Consider the following 9,501-nt stretch of genomic DNA (forward strand, 5'->3'; position numbering starts at 1 on the left):
GCTCTTCAAAAGGCTATTAAAGGCTATTAGCTCCCTCACTATCACTTTGGCAAGGTGAAAATAAAATGTTTTATGACTTCTGTAGCTAAGACTCATGCTTAAGTTCCCAGTAATGTAATGTAAGAACTATTTTGCGAATGGTCTTTCTCCTCATTGCTTCACATCTGCCTTGTGCTCAACATAATCAGCAAGATCAGCATGTTTAGAGCAAAAAAAAAAAAAAGTTAACTAAAAATTATTGCTACTACTTCAAGCAAAAATTCACATATTTACCAAGTCACTCTTCCCTTTGTCTTGACATACAATCCTGTGTACAAGGCAATTATGAAAATACCATACTTTTTCTAAAAAGAACAATTATTTTGAAATTTCTTCAAATACATTTTTTGGTAATTATCCTTTTCTCATGTAACCTAAAACATTTATTTAATCAATCACTTTTATTTAAAGAAAAATGAATAACTAGCATATGCCTCTGAAACATTAAAGAAAAAGAAAAGGGATTAAAGCAATGGAATGAAACCTGAGATTCACTTTCAAGGAGCCAACATTCTGGTGAGAATGGGCAAATGTAAACACAAGTAAAATAAAATTTATTGAAGGATTAATTTCTGCAGCAGTTAACTAAGGGTTTATATAAGACATATTATTTTTGGTAGGAAAAAAATATATTTTTGCACGGAAGACAAAAGTGGGTTAGATGTTCTACGTGGGAGGAAGAGAACCTACAAAGTATAAGGGCACAGAGATAAATCATGGCCTTTTTAAGGTGGAAGTAATACCAGATTTAGAGCAGAATAGGAAATAAAGTACCAGAATTCAAAGCCTCCTCCTCTTCTAAATGTATATAAAATTCAATACACACATTTAATTTCTTTATGACAAACTGTTAAGACTTCTGGTCATGAAATAGAGAAAAAAAAATCAGAATCGTTCCATTTACATATTGTGAATCATCTAGAAGAAACTTGAAGGTAGGAAATAAAAACACGAACTTAAATTTTTAATAAAATTAGGAGCCAATAGCATCTTTAGACTGTAAAACACATGTAAAGGCTACCAAAGCAGCAGCAAAACTGCATAGAAGCTCTGTGAGAGGAAGCAGAAAGGACAGGCCACAGATAGTGAGGTCTGCAGGAGATCTGTAGCATTTATTATACACACACACACACATACACACACGCAAGCAAGGAAACAATAAATTTGTAGAGGGCACACTCTGATATGGGCACTGAGACAGCAGCAGAAGCTCTCAAGGGCCAAGAGAGGTTCAGAAACTCAAGGAAGTGAACATAAATGAACATTCTCACAAATAGGAAATACGAGGAGGAGTTAACACGTGACTAGAACAACAGAAACAAGAGGGTTTTGTGTACTGTGACAAGCCGGTAAGGAAAACAACCTTCTTCCCTATATAAACGGAACATATTGTACTTAGCTGTTTCATGGAGAGCCTGTCTCAATCAATAATGAATGATAGAAAGGGAACATTTGTAGCATCTATACAGAAATGAGTCAAGAAAAAATTTGGAATAAAATAGCAAAACCATTTCACGGTGGAGAATATTTTCCAGGAACTTTGCTGCCATGGAGCAAGGAAACACTTAATCATTTTTTTTCTCCATAAATTTAAATACAATCTTTATTGTATTAGGAAAAAAATGATGTCTATGGAAGACAAAACATAGTATTTTTTATAGAAGTCAGGGGGAAATTGTTGAGGAGAACAAGTATTAAAACTATTTTTTTGGAGTGGCTACGTAGATCAGTTGGTTAAATATCCTACCTTCAGTTTCAGCTCAGGTAATGATCTCAGGGTCCTGAGATCAAACCCTGCATCAGGCTCTGCACTCAGCGCAGAGTCTGTTTGTCCCTCTCCCTCTGCTCCTATCCCTACTCTTGCTCTCTCTCTTTCTCTCATAAATAAATTTTAAAAATTTAAAAAAAACTGTATTTTTCCCAGCAAATTATTTTATTGATATTGGACACTGACAAACTGATTCTAAAGTTTATATGGAGAGGAGCAACTGGGTGGCTCAGTTGATTAAGTGTCTGACTCTTGATTTCAGCTCAGGTCATGATCTCAGGGTTGTGAGATCAAGCCCCACCTTAGGCTCCATGCTAGGCATGGAACCTGGTTAGTATTCTCTCTCTCCCTCTGCCCCTCCCTTCCTCTTTCTAAAGACAAACAAAAACAAAAACAAAAACAAAAACTAACAGAAAAAACATTGTAACTTTACATGGAAAGACAAAGGACTCAGAATAGCCAACACAACATTGAAGGAGAAAAACAAAGTTGGAGAGGTGACACTACTTGACTTTTAGACTTATGATAAAGCTATAGTAATCAGGACAGTGTGGTGTTAGCAGAAGAATAAGCATATAGATAAATGGAAAAAAAATAGCCCAGAAATAGACTCATATAAATTTAACCAACTGATACTTGACCAAGGATCAAAGGCAATACAGTGGAAAAAAGATATTCTCTTAAACAAATAGTGCTTGAACAACTGCATATCCACATGGGGAAAAAAAAAAAAAAAGAATCTAGGCCTCAACCTTACACCCTTGACAAAAACAACTAAAAATGGATCATACACAAAATATAAAATGCAAATATAAAATTTCCAGAAGATAGCATAAGAGAAAATCTAGGTGACTCTGGAATGGTGATGACTTTTTAGATAAGATACGGAAGCATAGTACATGTAAGAAATAATTGATGAGCTGAACTCTATTAAAATTCAAAACTACTCAGAGAAAGACAATATCAAGAGAATTAGAAAATAAACCACAGGCCAGGAAAACATCTTTGCAAAAGACATATCTGATGTAATTCAAAATATATGCTATTCAAAATATATGAAAACTCTTAAAACTTAACTTTAAGGAAATGAACAACCCAATTAAAATATAAACAGACCTTAACAGACACTAGAAGAAGATAGAGATGGGAAATAAGCATATGAGAAGATGCTCTATAGCATATGTCAGTGCAGATTAAAATAAGAATACCACTACCTACCAATCACAATGGCTGAAATTCAGACCACTGATACCACCAAATGCTAGTGCAGTGGGAAGCAACAGCAACTCTTGTACGTTGTTGGTGTGATTGCAAAATGGTACAGTCAGTTTGGAAGACAGTTTGATATCTAATTACAAAACTAAAGATACTATACCATGTGACCCAACAATCATGTTCCTAGGTGTTTACCCAAATGAGCTGAAAACTAATGTCCACACCCAAACCTGCACACAGATATTTACAGCAGCTTTCTTAATAAATGCCCAAACTTAGAGGCAACAAAGATGCCCTTCAGTAAATGAACGGATACATAAACTGCGGCACATCCAGACAATGGAGTGCTAAGAAGAAATGAGCTATCAAGCCATGGAGGAACCATAAGTGCATAACTAAATAAAGTTATATCAGGGGAAATTGATTCCGATGAGCAGACTTCAGAATTCTGACATAAATAATATAGCTTAAATATTATTTACTAATTGAGAGGCAAAATAAATGCCTAAAACACTTCATTGTTCCCACAATATTTTTTTGAATAGATGGAAATAATGAAAAATGTAGTATCTTAAAAGAATTGTGTGATAAAGTATAATTATTTGCTACTTAAATTTCATCACTTTAATTTTTACTTGTAAAGTCATTTAAATAAATACTTGAATTTTAATGAAGCCTGGGGAGTAAATTGCTCTTCATCTCCAAGTTATTCTTGCATACCATGTTTGTTAATACACTGCGGTGTCCAATTTGTAACACTAGGGGTTATTGAAACTTCTCTACTTTACTTACCATGAATAATCAACCAGTAACCCAATCCTGATTATAAAAATCTTCCCCATAGTGTGTGTGTGTGTGTGTGTGTTTGTACAGGTGTGTGTCTATCTGTGCATGTATTAATTTTTTTAAATATTGAATAGATTTATAGACTTTTCCCTGTTCTGCCAAGACTGTTGGTTCATTAATTAGGGGCGCCTGGGTGGCTCAGTCGTTAAGCGTCTGCCTTCGGCTCAGGTCATGATTCCAGGTCCTGGGATTGAGCCCCACATAGGGTTCCCTGCTCAGCGGGATGCCTGCTTCTCCCTCTCCCACTCCCCCTGCTTGTGTTCCCTCTGTCGCTGTGTCTCTCTCTGTCAAATAAATAAATAAAATCTTAAAAAAAAAAAATAAATCAATCAATTAAAGAAAAAAGACTGTTGGTTCATTAATTAGTACACCATTGTGTATATTCCATTGCAAACATCTCTCTCCTGTGATGCTTATGAGCTTCTTCTGAGAAGGGACTGGATTTTCATCGCTGTGGGCTTGGCACAGTAGCAGAGTGAGTGGCAGCAAGAGTCTGTTGAATAAATACATTGATATAAGATCTGTCTCATCAACATGCAAATGAATGTACTATGAATATTAGAATAATCATCTTGAAACTTCTTGATTGTGACTCTGCTCTTTCTGTTTTTTTTTTTTTTTATTATTCAGACTAATTCTTCCTTTTCTAACAATGTCACAGAAATTACTACGAGTCTAATCTAAAATGCTTATTTCATATCTGTTATCCAAGAGCAGGAGTACATGAAGGTATGCATTTTTTTTTTAAAGATTTTATGTATTTATTTGAGAGAGAGAATGAGATAGAGAGAGCATGAGAGGGGGGAGGGTCAGAGGGAGAAGCAGACTCCCCGCCGAGCAGGGAGCCCGATGCAGGACTCGATCCCGGGACTCCAGGGTCATGACCTGAGCCGAAGGCAGTCGCTTAACCAACTGAGCCACTCAGGCGCCCTGAAGGTATGCATTTTTAATTACTCTATAATTACATACATTTCATTATTGAGTTCAAACTGAGAAACATGTTTCTTGCATGGATACAAGTCTTATCGTTGCCAGGGTGCTGCCATGTGTGATAATGAAAGCTCTTTATATCAAGGGCTAGTCTTCATTTCCAGTCAAAGATGCTAATGGGGCAAAATATTTATTCAAATATTTTTCTTCTTTTCTATTACATTCATGGATTTGTCGAGACAGAAGTGAGAAACAGGTTAAAGACAGCCTGTAACAGAGATACAGAAAGCTCAGGGAGGGAGGGACACATGAACGTAGTGTGGCAGGGCAAACAGAACACCTCACCTCCACTCTCTGCTTTAACAATTAGGGATTTAGGGAAACGCAAATAAAAACAACCATTTTGGGTATGGGTGCCTGCCATCGTTGTGTGTTCGATGAACCTCAGAGACAAACCTCATTCAGATAAACTGATTTACACTAACTGCACCTAAATTACAAAAAGTTTCCAGTTCCATCCTCCTGCAAATATAAAACTATAGACCCTAAAGTACACTTTGTGTACCTAGTATACTTCATTTGAAAGTACATGCAATTCTGAAAAGGCAAGGAATGGGCTTCAACTTTTGCTCTGGGATCCAAGCTATTTTAGCATATCATTTAAAATTTCAGTAAGCCCGGGATGCCTGGGTTGCTGTCAGTTATGCGGCCGCCTTCAGCTCAGGTCATGATCCCAGGGTCCTGAGATGGAGCTCCACACTGGGCTCCCTGCTCAGAAGAGAGCCTGCTTCTCCTTCTCTCTTTCTTCTGCTCCCCCTGCTTGTGTTTTCTTTCCCTCTCTGTCAAATAAATAAAATCTTAAATAAAATAAAATAAAATAAATAAAATTCCAGTAAGTCATATCAAATGATTTGGCAGTTTCAATAACAAAAATAGTATACATTTTTTTTAACTTAGATATTATGGCACAGTCTTTTCTGACTGCTCCTTCTTTAATTATTTTAATACAAGTCTATTAAAAATAATGAAAATCATTATGATAAACATTTAAACACATTCTTTAAAAATTATTTACCATGTATCTGGTGCTGTGTTCAGCAATTTATGAAAATCATCTAATTAAATCCTTACAAACTCTATGAAGTAGTTATTATTGTCATTCTTTTTTAAAGATAAGGACATAAATATCTGTTTTATTACCCTTCACTGTCGCTCAAACCAATGACAATCAAGTTGTCATCTTAACATTACCATAAAAGAAAAACATAGTTGCCAATGTCACAAATAACCCCCACTTGGAAAAACCAATGGGAATTTTTAATTCGCTTCCTACTTGATTTCCTTGCAGCACTGATCGCAGACTCCTTCTAGAAACTGTTCTTTATTTCAGGAATAAGACACCCTCTGTTCTCTCTCATCTCTTACTTGCAGTCCTTCTTACTTTATTTGTGAATTCATCATCATATATCCAATCACTTAACTTTGAGATGCTTCTACTTTAGTTTGGAATCACTTTTGTTCTTTATCCATGTTCATCCCACAATTACTAAATCTTGTCCCATGGCTTTAAGTATCATGGAAATGTGGAGGACCCTGAAAGAGCACCAGTCCAGACCACTATTTGAAATCCCAGGCTCATATATTTAACTAACTATTCAGCAATTGTACTTGAACATCCAATAGGCAATCTCAAATTAACGTGTCCTAATTTGCACTGCTGACCTTTCCATACTTCAATCTACTTTTATTGCAGTCTTCCATATTTTATAAAAACAGTCACATAAGAATATGTACAAAGAACCTCTGTCATTCTATTGGTATGGGCCAAAAGACTTGAATTTTCCTCAAATCCTGTTTCTCCCAAACCAAACCACGTGTTGAATGCAACAGGAAACCCAATTAGCACTATCTTCAAAATGTATCCACAGTATGGCTAGTTCTTGTGTCCCTCACTATTTCTCACCTGTCAACATCATCCCTATCAGTTTCTCTGCCTCTGATTTTGCCATCTCCAATGTTCAATCCAGGGGCCACTGTCATCCTTTTCAAACATCTTCTCACTCAGAAAACAGATGCACCATTATTTGTGGAAATATTGCACAGTCTTTATACATAAAGGTTTGTATTTTATTTTATTTTACATATCCATGTATTTTATTCATTTCAACATTTCTTCCCTTCAAATATCTATTACTAGTCGGTACAAACCTCAGATCACTACAGAATGTGCAGCAATCAGAAGCTAATTATTACAATAAATAACATTTTGAAATAAGGAAAGACTTCTGGTGAATTCTGCCATTTTCAGAAAACTCACCTAGAATCTTATTCTCACAGTACTGGAACCCCCTTAGTTTCTCTTCAGGCAGTCACCCTCCTCCCAATCTTCTCCCCACAAAAAATTCCCCTCACGGTATGCTTCCCCCACTCCCCCCAGTGTATGTTCAGATAAAGGAATAAGTAGTTGAATGTACAAAGCCTTGAAATTTTACTTTCCCCTTTTTATTATTTAACATCAGTAAGCAAAACAATGATACTTTAATAATCTTGTATTTCATAAGTTACTTGGGAAAAAAAGGAATACTTTTGCAGCACTCCTGCTAAATTACCAGGAAGTTTTTCCATACTAATCTTTAAAATTCATACACATATACTAAGAAAACCTAACCTTTTTAAAAAGATTTATTTATTATTTGAGGGAGAAAGAGAGAATGAGTGGGAAGGGCGGGGCGAAAGGCAAAGGGAGAGTGAAAATCTCAAGCAGACTCCTTGCTGAGCACAGAGCCCACGCGAGGCTTGATCTCATGACTTTGAAATCATGACCTGAGCAGAATCCAAAAGTCAGACACTCATTCAACTGAACCATCCAGGTGCCCCTAAAGTTTAATTATTAGTCAATAATTAGATCCAGTTTTCTGATTCTGCAAACAATGATCTTAACCATTATGCAATCATCCTAAAAACCTGCCATTTTTTTTAAAGATTTTATTTATTTATTAGACAGAGAGAGGCACAGCGAGAGAGGGAACACAAGCAGGGGGAGTGGGAGAGGGAGAAGCAGGCTTCCCGCTGAGCAGGGGGCTCCATGCGGGGCTCCATCCCAGGACCCCTTCTGAGCTGAAGGCAGACGCTTAATGACTGAGCCACCCAGGTGCCCCAAAAGCTGTCATTTTCAATGATAAATTTGTGTCCTGGGGCAATTTATGAAATGATTGTCCCTTGATTTCCCCATCTGTCATATGTGCATGCCCACTGTAGATACACTATTGCACGGGGAGTAGATGAGTTAAAAGATAGAATGTCTTGGTATTTGTAGATGGAGAATGTAAAAGGTAAGTTAAGTGTTAAGGAGAAAAAGAGAAGGAAAAAGGTCCATTAAACATCACATGTTTTTAAATTTTAACTTATACATGCATGTATTTATATTTATATTAAGTGTTTTTAGTTAGAAATGTTAGAAAGCGTAGATTGTTTTTCTTAATCAAAGAATTAAAATACATTTTAATTTGTGAGGAGGGATGGCCTTATTTAGGAATACTCTCAGGAAACTTGTTTTTGGTCAGTAAGAAGGGAAATTGACAATAAAAAAGAAAGAAACACAGAAAGAAAGAAAAGGCAAGAGTAATCACTCAACTCTAACAAGCAGTTTTAAAAATATTTCATTTAATTATCAGCATTTACATATCTATTTTGAACAGGTACATCTCTGATTAACATTATACAAAGAAAAAGCTTGGTAATTAACAAAAATACTCTATTAACAATTTTTTTTTCTTTTTCCTTTTTTTCAGGTCAGGCTTTTGCAAGCACTGGCAGATTAGTGTTCATTCAAGATTTAATGCCACTGTCAATCTAGATTCTTTAGCTAGAAAAGGCAAATCTGATTTACATTAACCTGAACACCTTAATAACTAATTAAAATCTCAGCCTCTGGCCAAGTTCTGAGACATTTATTTTATTTAACTCAGCAACAAAATATTGTTAGTCACTTTCTTCTGAGAAAGGTGGCTCTAATTTATTGGAACTATTAGGACATTTTATATTCTGCAACCTAATCAGCCTTAACAAAAGATTTTGTACTTGGCATGGCTCAAATATTTTGCTCAATGACTTACTGAGAAATATGACCTTCCACTGCATTTCTGCCCTAATTTACTGCAGTGATATTGTACTTGCACATATTTATTCAGTTCATATGTTTCAGATTGAAAGATGTAAAATAAAGAACGTGTATGTATTATAACACGAATTTGCTCACATAGATTATATAACTAAGCAGATTATAGGTTAGCATTATTTCTAATTTGAAATGGATTAAAAGATATGTGAAGTCACTTCCTCCTACTATTTATTATTCTTATTAGACATATGAATTGAGCCTGTGATTGAGAACATGAAGGCTTTATAAAGGACATAGGTCAGGTGTGGAATAATTTTCTTATATTTCAACTTATAAGACTCAAGAGAAAGACTGAAATTCTGTTAACCAAGTTGATTGGATTTCTACTAACTTTGGGAGATAAATAGTACCAGTGATAATATTAAAGTACTTACTGATCACTCGTTCTGTTTAACTGATATGCCTTACACTTCTCCACAGTATTTGCAAAATTAATAGAACCTACTTTAAAATTAGTGAATATCCTTAAAATACACAATAAATTGGTGTCCTCCTACCTTAGTTCATCTATTTTTTCAAAACA

This window comes from Mirounga leonina, unplaced genomic scaffold (assembly GCF_011800145.1).
Source record: "Mirounga leonina isolate KUSES-001 unplaced genomic scaffold, KU_Mleo_1.0 Mir_95, whole genome shotgun sequence".
Classification (NCBI taxonomy): domain Eukaryota; kingdom Metazoa; phylum Chordata; class Mammalia; order Carnivora; family Phocidae; genus Mirounga; species Mirounga leonina.